This window comes from Oxyura jamaicensis, chromosome 5 (genome assembly GCF_011077185.1).
Source record: "Oxyura jamaicensis isolate SHBP4307 breed ruddy duck chromosome 5, BPBGC_Ojam_1.0, whole genome shotgun sequence".
Taxonomy (NCBI): domain Eukaryota; kingdom Metazoa; phylum Chordata; class Aves; order Anseriformes; family Anatidae; genus Oxyura; species Oxyura jamaicensis.
This window is the reverse complement of record NC_048897.1, coordinates 41,603,972-41,620,294: the sequence shown is the minus strand read 5'-3', so window position 1 is coordinate 41,620,294 and position 16,323 is coordinate 41,603,972. Positions and strand designations below refer to the sequence as shown.

Here is a 16,323-nt window from a genome sequence, read left to right as displayed (position 1 = left end):
GAGGTAATACAATGTTGCTTTTTAGCTTTTCCTTTTATTTCTGTATTCACAAACATTTTAATTATGCTATAGCAGTGCCTGTATTTAAGCATCTAATAACGTTTTCTGGAACAAAAGATTCAAAGTTATATAATGGCATTGCACAGTATGCAGCTTTCACATTGTTACTCAGTTTTGCCATGCAGAACTCTTTTGTTTCTATTTCTCTCTGATTCACACTTTGTGGCATAACAGTAAAGAGGCTTTGAGTACATTGTGGGGAACAGACAGCCTGACAGACAAGCAAGGCTCCTTTCCTCCTCAAACACCTTTCAAAGCGTGACATAAATATTAGCTTTGTATTAGCCCTGTAAGGGTTTTGTGGCACCTGACCACACACTGCAGGGCAGAGAAGAGAGGTGAGCAGGAGTTCTATGCATGTGTGGCTCTGTGTCTGGGGATACATCACGGAGTTGAGTTGCACCATCTCTCTTCCCTCATCCCTACACTGCTTTGTACACCCTTCCCTGGCACCAGACAGATGCTGATGTGCAGTAGCTGACAGTGCAAAACCTGTCAAGAGCTTTTCTATCATTTTTGCAACCCTCAGGGCTGTATAAACAGAGTGGACAAGATTTTACCAGCAAATTACTATTAATGTCGGGATGCGACAGTTTATATATTTGAATTTTGAAAGCAAATTGGCTGTGTCTAAAAACAGTAACTTGGATGCACGTAGAGTTTGTATGTGTAGTCACACAGAAAACTGGTGTGAAGTATTGACCTTTTTTTTCTCATTCGTCAGTTTCACTGGGAAAGGCTATAGAAGAAACTGATGTCTCAGTTTTCTAACTGTTTCAAACTCATCGTAAAATACCCCAACCAAAACAATTAATCTAAATGTGAATGAATATCTTGTGATGTAAGATAAGACATTAAAGTTGACATGTATGTCTTTTAAGGTTAATGTATTAACCTTAAATATTAGAGCGGATTTTGCAGTGCATTTTTTAAAAGCCACATCTTTTATAAATATATGATTAGTGCTGAATATTGAACAATGCTAGAAGAATAACATGATTTTATGATATTATATATATATATTTCTTGCTGATGTTAATCGGTCTTTTCTATGCTTTATAATGCAAATCTGAAAAAAAGTATTTCGTAAAATATTTCTCCATTTAATGATGGAGAACTGAGTGTTCTGCAGCATCTCATGATTAAAGAATTTTTCAAAACCATGTTCCTATGTGTAAATCTTACTGACGTGAGCAAGTCCTTGTAGAATGGAATTCTAGGAGCAGAGTCATTAGGAACAACAACATGATCAGCTGTTGGCAAATCCTTTCTCTTAATGATGACCACTAAACTAAGCTGATATTATTTAATCATAAGTTTAAATTAGCAGTGACTGATGATGATTTTGATTACAAGTGAAAAAGGCAAATGAAAAACAAGAATCAGATCACTAGAAAGAGTTGAGATAGTTTGGTGACTGCAGTTGGCTCAAAAGCATTGTCTTCTGCAATTTGAGCTGGGTAGTGAAACTGTGTGTATAAATGCAAGTTCAATTCTTCATTAGTAGATGGATTCCAGTCCATACCATAGTTTCTTTGCAACTCATTATTCAGTCGATGCAAAGACTTCTTTGAAGTATCAGCTCTATGATCTGAGATAGTTTGTTTTTACAAAAGGATTTTTTTTTTTTTTCACAAAGAAGGATCATATTTATTAAAAACATGCCATTAAATGGATCGTAAAATAAAATCTTCCGTCTTCTTTTTCTTATTTTAAAAAAGGAAAAAATAGAGTTCCAGTGGTAGTTGTGGCAAATCCAGTCCTGCAATGAATTCAAATCTGTACATTTCATAAAGGCTACTTAGGGACAAGATAGTTTTAGATCTAAGAAACATGTAAAAAATGACTCATTGTTAATAGGGTGAGCTCTTTGCATTTGGATTAGGGTTAACTGACAGTATCCAGTCACTTTTTATTCTCACAGATTCCACTGGAGGAATGCTTTGTGCTGGCCTGAAAAAGAGAGAATTAGGTGTTCCATTTATACTATTGATCTTAATAACCTCATCTCATAAATACCTACTTTATGACATCAATAAAAAGAGAATAGCAGCAACTCCTAACAATAGAAATTGTTACTTTGTAATTCAAGTATTTCATTGAGCATCTCAAAGATACTTCATAGTGGTACAGTAGTGATATTTTATTACCAGTTTTTAAATGTCCACAGAGAGACCATTTTTTTAAACAAGTGAAGATTCTAATTAATCGAGAACACTATAGCTTTCAGGTCCCACAGTTATCACAGTTCTTCCTTTTCATCTCTTATCCTCCCCCTGTTCTTCACTGTGTACATTAAAAGGAACATATCCCTTTAAGGGCATTGGTGGGTGTAGGACTAATTTTTGGCTGGGCTGAATTGCGTCAAATGAGACAGAGATAATTTTACACAATGCTCTTACCTCCTTGTTATCTTGCATTAGCATGCTGGAAATGAATATTATCTGCTTTGAGGGGGTGGATCGAAAGATATGCCAGATAGAGCTATCCTCACATTCTTCAGACAGTCTTCTCATCCACCAGTCACCAACAGGAAGAAGAGGATGTGGCACTACTGGTCTCTACTGAAATACCCCTCAAGAGTGTATCCCTCATTTTAGCTTCCACCTAAGGCAGAGGAAGGAAATGAATGTTCAGAAATTATGTGAAAGAAGAGGAATCATAAACTTTCCTTTAAGGAAGGGAACTTCCTTAAACTTCCATTTGAGATGGAAGATTGCGGGCTTATTACAAAGTAGTGTCCAAATCACTGTTTCCAAGAAGGGACAAATTATCTAGCACATCTGGTAAAATAGCTGTCTCGGATCAGCTCCAGATGTTTCACAGTTACAGTGCAGATGAGACATTGCAGACTACCTGAGAAATAAATGTGAAACACTCCCTCTTCTTGTCATCTTAAAAGATATTTGGTGTACATTACATACTAATTTAGCTGTATTACATATATATATATATATATATATATATATATATATATATTAATCCTTTTGGACAGGCAATTGTTTATCTTTCCCATTGACCTTCTTGGTCCCTAGGGAGGATCATACACTTGAAGACGAATGTCTAAAGGCCCAAGAATGTCTAATCCTTATTACAGTATTTTGCCCGTTACAGCTTGTATTTTCCAAGAGTATTTCAAATGGGAAAGGTCTAGTTTATCTCATCATAGTTCATATTCCTGTGAACACTAAGGGAAGCATTCCTTACAAGTATGTAGGACCTAAGAAGTATTATATCTTTTTAATTATTATTATTTATTTTATTTAAAATGGCAGAACAATGGTGTGGCCCAGAGCAGAAAAATAATGGCAAATGATAAATAGGAACCTGCTTCGTCCTGTTCAAGTTATTTCTCCCAGTCTTAAGAGCCCGTTCTTTTAACTGCCTTTGTTTGGACTTTATAAAAGCCCTTTGTGTAGGTAGTTTTGAAGTTTAAGGCTCCTAGATTTGTCTTTGCATTTCCAAATTCTACCACCCTATTTTAATGTCAGCAATTAATCTAGTTACCTTAGTCAACTGAAACAGCACTCTTACCATAAGTTTTCAGAGCACTTTAATTGTTACCAATTAAACTAAGAACATATTCTTTGTTTTCAACTCTTTATTAGAAAATTGCTTATGTTTTTATTTCTCTGGTCCTGTGATGCTACTGAGTGTGTGATATGTAATGATGTTGTCACACAACAAAGTAACTTTTTTTTCCTGTGCCAGGGATTTAAACATATCTTAAAAAGGTATTCTGGTATCTGGTTATAACTCAAAGATCCTTTAAAACATATTTCAAAGTCTTTTTTTTTTTTTTTTTTTTTTTTTTTTTTTTTTTCTGGCATAAAACCAGCTTTCCAATGGGAAATTCAAGAGGACCTAGCATTGAGTTTTCAAGTACTCAGCACCTTCAATGAAGGCCAGATTTTTATTAATAGTCAGAATTCATAATAAAACCCAGATTTTCAGAAGGGTTTGGTTCCTGTTTACGCCCCAAATAAACTCAATGTGTTGGCGTTTGAGTTTTCTGAAAATCTGTCCCTGGTTTTGGGTGCTACTTGTTCACAAGCTGCCTCCTGAACACTCTTAAAATTGGCATTGGTTGGTTTTAATAGTCCAGAAGAGGTCTGTGAGCTTGATAGCTCTTTAGATCTGCAAATAAATACAAATGGAGATAATTTGTTTTTAACCTGTGGAATTCTTAATGAAGCAAATCATTTCCTTTCAAGCATGATAGCAAGCCTGAAAGATGTGTTCATTTGATGTTTTATGGTCTCCAATTTTCCAGTTAGAAGTCTGTTACAGGCTCAGTATTGAACAATAAACCACTTTCTATTTTACATTCCTGTAAAACACAAAAATCCAGCAGTACACTCATATGGAGAGATCCCTTTGGGCTTAATATTGGCTATAACAAATATTTCTGTTTGCAAATGTGTGGCATGGTTGTTCTTTGAAGATTTGACCCAGTGAGAAGGATCAGATAAAAATGTTATGGCATTTGAGATAAGCTTCTAGAAGCTGAATTCATCTGGGAATAGCGTGAAACAAAATGATTATTATTATTTTCTGCACTGGCACAAAGGTACTGATTCAGCAAGACCATTTACTAGGTACCTAACTTTAAACATGTGTGTAACTATTTTATGTGAATGGACTGATTTCCACATTGTGAAAGTTATTCTATGCATAAATAATTCACTTATGTGAGGTGAGTTTCAACTTACTAAGAAAAAATTATCTACCTGACCTTAGAAGGTGAATTGTAGGACCAAAAATTATCTGTTTAGTTTCCTGCCCGGTCAGTGAGAAAAGTCTGGTTCATCCAGAATGAGAGCCAAAGATTCAAGATGCTGAGGGAAAAAGACACAGAAGGCTAGCCAGTAGCAAACAACAATCAGTGCAATTTCTGGTTTGCCTGTTTTTTAATCTGAGAATGTCCTTCTCTAAAGAAGGTCATAGACAACTTTTTTTACTTGCAGTCCAGAGCACGGTTTATACTTCTGTGAGTAAACGCTTAACAGACACCTTTTTAAGACAGTGACTCGGACGGGCAATTTCTGCCATGAGGCACTAAAAACCCGTTATTATTCTAAATACGTTGTGACTGAAAGCAGCTTGGCCTTGTGCAGGACTTACTTCTCTGGCTCTGTGGATAGCAACTGGATGGACATCTTCTGAGATTTTGATGGAGTGAAGGCTGCTTTCTATTTCACTGTTGGTTTGTGGTGGAGCATACAGAGCCTGGGTGGTGGGAGAACTTTCAAATGAAATAGGATTTATGCATTCAGTCTCAGGTACCTGTGGCCTTAGGAGGATAGCTCTCCAAGCAGATGGGCCTAATTTCTGAAAAGGTGTTGTTGAAGGTGCCAACAGCCTGGCTATGATTATTTTTCTTATAAATAATTTATTCTGAAGACACAGAAGTGCTGTATTTGATTTCAAAGAATTAATAATTTGTATTCTCTCCATTTTGCCAAAAATTACACATAATAGTTAATTGGTTTAAATTTCAGTCCACCATTATCCTGGGAGCAATCTGCAATTCACTAGTCAAAAATGAAGCTTAAAATGGCTAAGATGTGGGTAAAAAAAAACAGAGATTAGCTCTGTTTGACTCTCCTTATAAAGATGGGGAGGGATGAGTTATGATAATGAAAACAAATACTTCTTATTGTTTCATAATTAAAATGGTCCTAAATAAGCATTCAAGATATTGATTTGAATTAATTGATATTTCTGAATTGTAGTTTTTTATAAGCAGAGGCAGCTCAGTAATGTTATTTTCTAACTCTAATAAAAACTCTATGTATTTGTGATAACTCATTTACCTATTGATATTGAAATGTCACTGAAAACAGAGAACTCATTCATCCCACAGGATGCAGCATCTCAAAGATTTATATTTGTATACATATATTTTCAGATTTTCAGAGAAGAGGAAAGCCCTTTCTCTGATATATAGAGATCTTAATGTTGTTTTAAATCAATGCATGTCTGTCTGCCTGTCTACCTTTCCATCTCTCTGTTGGTTATATATTGTTACTTCCTATAATATCTGAATACTCTCTGCTTAAGATCAAAATGTTAGATGAAATTCCTAGTAACTATCCTAAATACTCAGGATCTTCTGTCATTTTAGAAAGAATAATAATAATAATAATAAATCTATGTGCCAAAGCTTTTAATTATCAAAATTAATATTATTATCAAGTACCAAAGATTTCTCAGGTGATTTTATTTCTGAACAAGTTTAATAAATTATTTAAAGTAGCTTGGAGGAAGCCCTGGAAGTATGATAGAATGTGTCTTGACATTAATACCTATGAGTTCCAGACTGTACTTTAAGAAATTACATTTCTGTGGAAAGGTTTATGATACAATGCTCCACAGACCACAGCATGCCAGTAGGTTGGCTGCTACGCCCTTCTTCAAAATTCCTGAAAACATTTCAGTTTATCGAGTTTATTATGCTTCGTTAGTAAGCAAGATGTTGAGCAAATAAGGATGGACTCAGGATCCATGCAAGGAAGTAGGCCAGTCAGTGTACAGATGCAGCGTAGTGACTGCTACATCATGACATCTTGGAGCAGTTTCTCAGGATGAACAGTGGGGCACTGCTGGTACTGCTCTCCTTGGCAGGGGGGCAGGAGTGTTGGGCAGCCATGCTGGTGTACATGGAGGAAAGATGCTGGCTTGTATGGAGATATATGAAACAAGTTATTTCTATCACTGCAAGATGGAGGGAAAAAAAAAAAAAAAGTAACTAAAACTTATTAAAAAAAAATTAATATTAGCATATACTTTAGTAATATAGGCCAGTATATTTGTGAACTCACTGTTGGTGTAGAGGAGTGTGGACTGCTAGACCCCACTCTGAGGGAATGCTTTGTCCAAACATTGTCCTTCTGCCTTGCTGACCAGCTTTGGGACAATATGAAATGCTTCCAGCAGTGATGAAGACATTCAGCATCTGGCATAAAGCATCCAGTGCTTCATAGGTATCCCCCATTTAACAAAGATATCTGCTCTAATAGAAATGCCATTCTTCCAAACTGACATCTGATCAATGCATATTTTGCCAAAGTGAAAGTGAACATTAGGATGTGATTCTTCAAAGCACCCAGAATCGGTCCAGCTCAATAGCAAATTCTGCAGTAAAAATCTCTCTACAGAATTCATTAACATCAAAAAATCTTCCACATTTGTGATCTTACTGGAGATTTTCAGTAGGGCCTAAGGGAGTTAACATCTCACTTTACAGCGGTGTTTACTGAGAATGAAGCACCTGTTTCCTTCAGACACGTTTTAACATTTTATTTTTTTTTTTTCCAAAACCTATAGGAAGTTGTGGAATGATTGATCCCCAATGATTTCCACAGTCTTTGCATCAAGCCCTTATTCCACTATTGAGCACTATTTCCTGTTTTTAAGACTGCTCATTATTATAGTAGATTTCCTGTTGCAAGCAGTTATCACTAGCTTGACTGTTCTTTCAAGAGATAGTAGCAATAGTCATAGCATTGAGAAATGTTTAACAAAAATATCTTAAAAAGTTATGTTCACAGTATTGGACTAGAGCCTTGGCTGATATAAATCAGGGTAGTTTCATTCAATTCAGCCTAACGGTAGTGATTACAACACTGAGGATTTGGCTCTCAGGATTTTTTTCCTCTCCAGATCATATTTATTCACCTAAGTTGAAAGCAAACAGGGATTTTCTCCTTTAAACAGAAACCTCATAGATCTCATCAATCCAAACTCAGTCAGGGAGAGAAGGGGATGAAGGGATGCCCCATGGAAAATCTGTCACAATTGGCAAAATGTTTTTAGCAAGGAAACAGAAATCCCCTCAGCTCTCCTCCATCACCTCTGCCTCTAATCACAGTGGAAAATATCTTGGAGACGGCAAAGACATTCCTCAGCTCATACAAGGTAGTTTTGTTTCCCTGCTGGCTGCATTTCTGTAGAAATTAAAATTGTGCCCCTTTCTTGTTCACCCTTAAAAAAATAAGGAAAAAAAAAAAAAAAAAAAAAAGGCTGCTCTGATGTGCAATTGGATCCTATTCTGTCTGGGATCCTGGTGTTCTTGTTGAAAAGGGATAAAATCTCTGGGGAATGTGGCAGAAGAAACTGCTCCAGAAGCAGAGTCAATGCACATATTCTCCCTTGCTGCTGTTTTTTCCACAAATAGCAGGGTCGTTCAGTACTCAAATGCCTGATTACTCTGAATATAACAAAAGGTTTAGTTTCCTTGGGAGTCCAAATAGCCAAGTATGTGGCTGCATGTGCTGTTCTTACTCATAAATGCAAATGCTAACCTATAAATCTTTCCTTTTACAGTACTGTAATAACATTCTATCTATTTAGCCTAGTACAATGCCATCACAATAGCTTTTTCATTGTGCTGCATTCATATTAGACTAATATAATGAGATGCTACCACAATACCATGAAATAAAACGATGTTCTTGACGTATTTCCAAAACATTTGAACACTGTTTCCAAATCGACCTTGTGAATAAATTAAATAATAGCTTGCAAAAACGTCCTCTAGCATTTTCAGAATGTATGCAAATGCAAGCTTGAATGTTTACATGTTTCTTACAGTGTCTGGGATTATACAGCATATTTGTGCACATGAGTGTTGTCTCTGGGTGTATTTGTCATTTGTGCTCAGTGGCTTGCACAGAATTCTAGCATGATTTGCCCTTCAAGTTGTCCAATTCTTCCTCCTCTCCATGATGACCTGCATATTAAACTTCTCTTCTGTAAGACTTCAGATTTCAGTGGTCCTTTCCATTTGTCATACGCATTATAGTCACTCAGAAACCTTTCAGCACTTTTTTTCAGTACTTACCCTGATATAATTCTCCTCTGAGCTATCCAGTGTCTTTTGGCAGAGGATTTCTAAAGGATACCTTCTTCAAAGGATTTATATACATATATAGATAAAAATACCTGCATATAAATATATTTATATATATGTTTAGGGTTCCTACATAAGGCAGTTCAGGTTAGTGGGGGGAGACTGCAAATTGGAATGAAATCTGAGACATTTGTTTTTCTGATACTTTAACCAAGATAAATTGGTTATTTATTTTATTTTGTTTTATTTTATTTTATTTTATTTTATTTCATTTCATTTAATTTCATTTTATTTCATTTTATTTTTTTAATGCCAAGATCCCAACATATTGAAAGAACAGTTTTGTTTACCTGTGAGTGATTATTTGCAGATTCTCCGTAGCTAATCTCTCTTTATTGGCAGACCCATAAATATTTTCTTCTGGTGATGTATCCCTCTCTCCTTTAGAAATTTCCCAATGATGGTACACTGTAGGGTGAAAATGAATTTGCCTTTTGGCATCATTTTTCTCATATCTATAGATCTCATTTATGGATCCTAAGGGATCCACAGATCATGGGTTAAAAGGTATTGTATAGATTTGTGGTTAATAAACTCCAAGGGATCATTACAACAATAATATTGTGTGTTGTCCTACATAACCTGGACTAAAGAATTTCATCCATCCATTTCTACTTCAAACACAAAACCTTTGGCTGTACCATATATTTTAGAAAAAATATCTTCTGATCATAATGACTCCTTTTTCAAAAGTGAAGACCCCTAATTGGAAGGATCTTATAGGAAGCCTCAAAAGAGTTCTTCCGCTGATACACTAGCACATATCTTTTCAATACTTCCATTGAGACATCTAATCCAAACCTCAATGATTTATCTTTACTGACTTTAATGGGCCTCACAAAGCTAGTTTAAAGTAATGGATTGTGAATTTCAACCAGTGTTCTTCTCTTATGCAGTAAAAATCCACTGCATACAGAGACCCAGTTGTCTTTCCCCAAGACACACTAGCATCATTTCTCGGAGTTGCTGTTGGCTGGCAATAACAGGTGGGTTGCTTCTAAATGCTCCTCTTGATCGATGCTATTTTACTTGACCTTTCTGAAGAGGAAATGGTGCATATGTTTATGAGAAACACTCTGACACTGTTTCATGGGAGAACGTGCATTGCTTGTACAATGACAATGGGAAATTTTCCACTAAGTACTTTGCCAAAATGTAATTATTATGGTTGACTATATGTCTTGTTTGCCTGTTTTTCCAGCACTGTGGAAATTTTCATCTTCCTGGTGGCCATATCAATAGCTGAAACCAGAAAAATCTTGTATCCTTTTAGATAGCCTGCTGATGAAATGTAGTAATGCACAACTAAAGAAAGATTCTCTACAGATGCATTTAGACCTGCAAGAACTGACCCAAACAAGTCATAACATTAAAGCATATTTTTTTTTAAATATATATACCTAAGTTTCTATATACATGCATTTACACAAAATGAATTCCACTGATTAGTGCCTGTTCTGTCTTCCCTCCTCCCAGACATGCAACAGAGAACCAGTAATATGAAAGTATAGCCAGAACTGGGAGACCTGCTGTCTGCTCTTCAGCCTATTGCTGATTTATGATGTGACCTTGAGTAAATCACTTTGTTCTTCCTCAGCTGTAGAAGAAGGATGCTCAGACTTTATAGAGCACCTTAAGATCTGTGGGACAAAGGCACTTTATAAACCCCTACTGTCATTGTTTCTAATGAAATTTTGGAAAATCTATGGGATTTAGTTCACCTGTTATATTTGGAAAAGTGAACTTCAAGTAAATATATTTCTAGTTGCAATCCATTTTGTTTGCAGTGAATGTAGCTCTCTGACTGGACAGCTGCTTAAAATGAGCCACTCTTGGTGACTACCCCTCAAACATTGTCCTTGAGGACCAATGACAACAATTGGCTTGCTTGGACACCTGCTGTCTTTTTCCTCTCCTCCCTGTGGTTTCTGTTTGGGATCCATACAATCCGAGGACAACTCTCAGTTTTTCTTCTGTTTAGCAATTTGTCATGCACCAATGCATTAATTATAGAAACAATGGACAGTAAGATTAGATTGATTGTATCATGGTGAAAAATGCAGGGTGGAGAATACTGACGCTGTTTCTGTAGCAACAATAGAGGAGAGACTGGAGAGCTGATCCAGCAGCAAGATAGAGAGATGTAGCAGAGGGGAAAGGAGAACAAGGCCTTGGTCCTGCTACTTGGTCCTTGTAGGAAGATGGACCACTGTGTGCAAACAAAACTCTGGCTATCAGAGAGGCTTGGCTCAACTGCAGTGGGCCACCCACACACACATGTAAAACAGAGAGAGAAGAGCTGAGGGGCTGCCAGCAGTGAATAGAGGTGATAATGTATGATATATGGGTTGACACTTCTAAAGGCAATCATGATGTGGGCAGCAATTCTGCTCAGTTATTGCTGCCTGCCTTTAACTGGGAGGATTCATTCCCTGAAAAAGGGGAGCTCCAGTGCAAGAACTAGTCATCCAGTAAATACACTCTTAAATGAGTGCTTACATACCTAAGGAAAGGGAGAGCAGAAATTAGCCCCACACACTCCAGGGCATTTCGTCCTGTGCACCAAAACGTTATTTCTCTCTCCTCACAAAATCTCGTTGCCAGAATTTCCCCTCAGACAAGGACAATACTCTTTATTCATAAAAACAGCCAGGACTCTGATTTCTGCTTACCCTGTAGACCCTGATCTGAGATTAATGCAGACTGTAAGATTCTTTTCAAAGAGCTGGCTTTCCATTTGAAGAAATTATGCCCCCTTATCATTGATCCAGACCAGATTGGTTTTATTAAAAACAGAAGTTCCTCCCACGGCATGTGGCGATTATTTAGCACTATGCATTTTTCCTGTAAATACCATGAAGAGCTGTTAGCCCTCAGTCTGCACATGAAAAATGCTGGAGATCCTGAAAAAAAATAATAAAAAAGCTGCTTTTAATGTAATATATTGAAGTACTTCAAGTTTGAGAGGATTCTATATAATGGTTAAAAGAAAATGTATATGATCTCTCATCTTCCCCCATGTATACGAACATTTATTCACATTACAGTAGCATCTGGCAGTCCCAACTGACTTCAGCACCCCAGTGAGCTAGACACTGCATGTTCATAATAAGAGACAGTCCTGGGCTCAAAGAATGTAAGAGGAAATCTTTGCTCAGTGAAGTTAATGGGAAAACTCCCATAAACCAGTGGGGCTGGGATTCAAACTTAGAGCCGAATTAGTCAAGACAGACAAAAGGTGTATGGGAGAAACTGAGACCTGCAGAGATCTGAATCTGAGACCTACACTGAATCATCTATATCAAAACATAACTGCAACAGAAGAGCAACCATTCCTCAGCAGAAGAACAACCTTTCAAGTATCCTCTCTCTGGCAGGGGCAGTAATGAAAGCAGAGGAAAGCACGGGGAAAAAAAAAAAAAAAAAAAAGAAAAAAAAGAAAAAAAAAGCAACTATGAAGAGATCTTTCCTTGGTACATCCTTTCAGTTTCTGCACTCAGATATTATGAGGTTTGAAAGCCTCCAGGTCATCCAGACCATGATGTTTAAAGGATAGCCTCTTGGCATGACTGTAAGCCCTCCTTGGACCCATAATGCACCTCTGGCTTCTTCCACAGGGGAACTTTGGCACCTCTGCTGAGAAGCTGAACTTAAACGTGCTCAGGGTCACTAAGGCATTGGTGAACTAAGCTAGAACTGATTTTCTTACATTGTAGGAATAATTCTGTTCCTTCACCACAAAGGCATCCTTTCTTTCATCTTAGTTTCCAAAGCAATACTGGCAAATAAATCCAGCTCTGTTACGTCTTTTTACTGGCTGAACATTCTGACTGGGTTAAAAGATGCAATGCTTTCGATTTCTCAACACATCTCACACCAGCATTTGTTTACAGGTGGGGCTGGGTGCACAGGAATTAACCATTTTGTTCCAGATACTTTCAGCGTAATTTTACTGAACAATTTGCCTCAACAGTGTTTGACAGTAGCATTATCTGTTTTCAATCCTTCCAAATGCCTAATGAGTTTAATTTCATGGAACACTGTCTCATTGTGGAGCAGACTATCACAGAGTGCAACAATTTCTTTTCTTCTGCATGCACTTCTGCTCTTATACTATCCCGTGTCACCATTATTACTGCTTACAGCAACATGTGTAGGCTCCTTTGTGCTCGAAACTCTAGAAAGAAATGGGAAAAATGGGTAAGGGTAAGCAGGGGAAGCTACACATGAAAAAACAGATTCACATAGCAGGCTGGTAATAGGGACAGGAATAATTCCAGGATATCTGAATTATAATTCAGTATTTTGTCTATGAGATCCTATTTTTCCTCATGTTGTTCTTTACTGCTTTTCCTAGTCTTTCACTTAGGGCTGCACTCTTTTTGAGATGGAGACACTACTTTGTCTAGTTAGCTTTGTTATCCAACATGATCCAGCTGGGTGAAATTCATCTCAGAGTATTTCTTCCCTCAAACACAATGCCTATGTCATAAATCAGACTTTACCAAGGGCTGAAACTGTCTCTTTGAAGCCCAGGGAGAAGAGATTAGGTATCAGGTTTGATATTTTGGTATTATGGCTTCTTCTGCCATTATTCCCATTTAATCCCATTAAATATTATATATACATATAATTTCTGACCACTTGATCAGACCTTGAAAAAAAGCTTAACCTCCTCCATGGTCAGCTGTTTGATTTGAATAGTATTAAAATATATGTCTTGCCAGCTGTCTAGTAACCATATTTCCTTTAAATTATCCAGTTCCTTTTTTTTATTTGCATTATTAAAATGCTTTCTTCCCTCTTTCTTCCAGCAAGCCAAGTGAGACTTTTCCACTGCAGAAAAAGGATGCTATGCACAGAGCTGGCATTGTTTTACCATGCCACACACACACAAAAAAAATTACATTATTTTATATGCCATTTTGAAATTGAATTTTACAGATTTATGGCAAAGATGGGCTAATGTCACATACAGCATTTGGTAGTATGTTTCTTATATGAATGATTTTGCTGATGTTTCCTTTGAATGCCCTCTCTTATTTAGCACTATTACACTTAATAATCTCACTGCTTGAAATAATGTCGGAAGATTCTGTTAACGGTAGAGCAGTCCCACATTGTAAGTTTGAGACAGCTCATTTGCTCACAGTCCCTGCAGCATGCTTCCATCCAGACACTGACCATTATGTATAATCATCTGTGAGTAAAGCAGGCTCACTGCAGTATTGGGGATAGCGTGATGGGAAGTGAAATTCATATGGATATAGTGCTAAAATGCTGATGTACTTCCATTGAATACGGAAAACTGGTCAGCATCAGAGGAGAACTATAAACAGTAACTTCAACTTGGATTCCGTTTATTACTAAAACAGAGAGGAAACCTGTGGTTTAAACCTTGGTTTAGTGCTCATTAATCCCAGATCTGTGCCCAAATGGGTCCTTCTCTATCCAAAATATGATCTGGCTCAGGTATAAGAACTTGACAGTATTTATGTCATATTAATCAGAGAACACAGTGCGGTGTTTATCCTGGACTGATGAAAGTTGCAGAAGGACAGATGATAGCTAATACAGCATAAAATTACACATTTTGAAATATATCAAACAAATGTGAGTTGGCCAATTGAGTTTGTACTATTTCTGCATTTTGCTTCAAGTGAAAATAGCATTTTTGATCTATTAAGTATGCCTTAAACATGTTTTTGCCATCTTCCCAACTGTAGTTGACAAAGAATTATGCTCTTCCATTTTGTAACTTGTGTTTTGCAGAAGTGGGACTGCACACAAAAAGGCATATATTTGATGCCTTGTAATTAAGCATATAACCACAAATAACCTCACTTGAGCCAAACAAAACAACAAAAAAGTAAATATTTTTTATTTATACAGAGGTTCTTCTTACATTTATCTAATAGATATGAGTGGAAAAAGAAAAAAAGAAAAAAAAAAGAAAAAAAAAAGATGGGAGAAGCAGTCACACCTACCAGGCTCACATTTAAAATTTAAGTTTTTTCCATAAGTAATGGAACAAATTCTTTTTGTCTTCCAGCATACAGGAAGATAAAAATCTTTTGTTCCCTAATTTCTTCTTGCTTGTCACACTTTAATAGTTTCTCCCCCCAGATCTTCCCCTCTAATTTGTCGCTGTTGAGCAGAAAAAGAGCACAAGCTGTAGTTGATCAGACAGTTGGCCATTGTGAGAATGGACAATGAACTATTTTTGTATCTTTTTTCCTCATTGGAGACATCAGTTTTGGTTTCTTCTACCCATTGGTTTTCATGAGTTCTTGGGAACCTAAGCATTGATTTTGCAAGTGGTTGAAATTGGTCAATGGATTTACTCAGGGAAAAAGCTATTCAAGTGTGGGGAGAGGCAGCCAGCCCACCCACATAAACACATCAGTCTTCTTTCTTCAAGGAAGCAAGACTTAAAAAAGTAAAGTTGTCACAGAGGCTAACATAATCACCTAGATTATAAGTGGGATAAATTCAATTAATATTCTTTGTGACACTGGGAAAGATTCACAAAATGTCTTTGCAAGTTTTTTTTTTTTTTTTTTTTTTTTTTTTTTTTCATTCAGCTTTTAGTTGTTGGGTTCCAGGAGTCAAATTCACAAAACTTCATGGTACACCTTGTGGACAGATTCAGTTGCCTTAGGACCGGACCTAGCAATCACTAAGAGATCTAACTAGAAATGTAACATATATTTGATTTAGATTGCAGCTCTTTTAGTCCTCCTGCATAGTCAGGGCAAAGCTAGGTAGAGGTGCAAGAGGCAATTTACCTTGCAGTTGGTCAGATATTTCCCTATGATGACAGAGAGCTTTCTTCATCAGTTACGTGGGAAATCTTGGGTGACCTTGCTTTCAATTAATTCCTTAAATAAGATAGGATGGATCCAGCCCTGAATGAGGCAACAGAAAATAGTTAGCAGTATGCATTCACAAAGGAAAAAGTGGTGACAGATCATCTGAAATTCCACTTATCACCTCAGTTTTGCTGCCTACCTTACAGGTTCCACCTTCTTGAGGTTGGGATTCATGGATCCATGCTATTTCTTGCCCTTTCCTTGTGTGTGAATGACAGGTTTGCTGTCATCTTTTCAAGATGATTTGGGAGTGGTGATAGCTTAAAGGGTTAGAGTAATTGCTGGTGAGCAATTTGTGTGAGCGTTTGTTTCCTGAGGAAATTCAGCCTCAAACCTACCATCAAAATGGCACATTTTCTGACCAAAAAGCATATCTTCTTGAAACTCTCTTGAAAAAACTTCTCCAACATGGTGAGTGAGGTGTGTTCACATAACATTGGACCCCTGCAGTCTGAGTTAAAATGTGATCCTTAAGGA

At 36.9% G+C, this 16,323-nt stretch overlaps 1 long non-coding RNA gene across 1 annotated transcript; it reads right to left on the bottom strand.

Moving 5' to 3' along the window:
- Positions 1-1,106: 1,106 nt before the first annotated feature.
- LOC118168665 lies at positions 1,107-15,858 on the bottom strand. Its single transcript, XR_004751725.1, has 3 exons — positions 15,763-15,858; positions 2,463-2,667; positions 1,107-2,013 (listed from the first exon to the last, which is right to left on the bottom strand). It is a non-coding gene; the product is annotated as an uncharacterized LOC118168665 (long non-coding RNA).
- Positions 15,859-16,323: the final 465 nt, after the last annotated feature.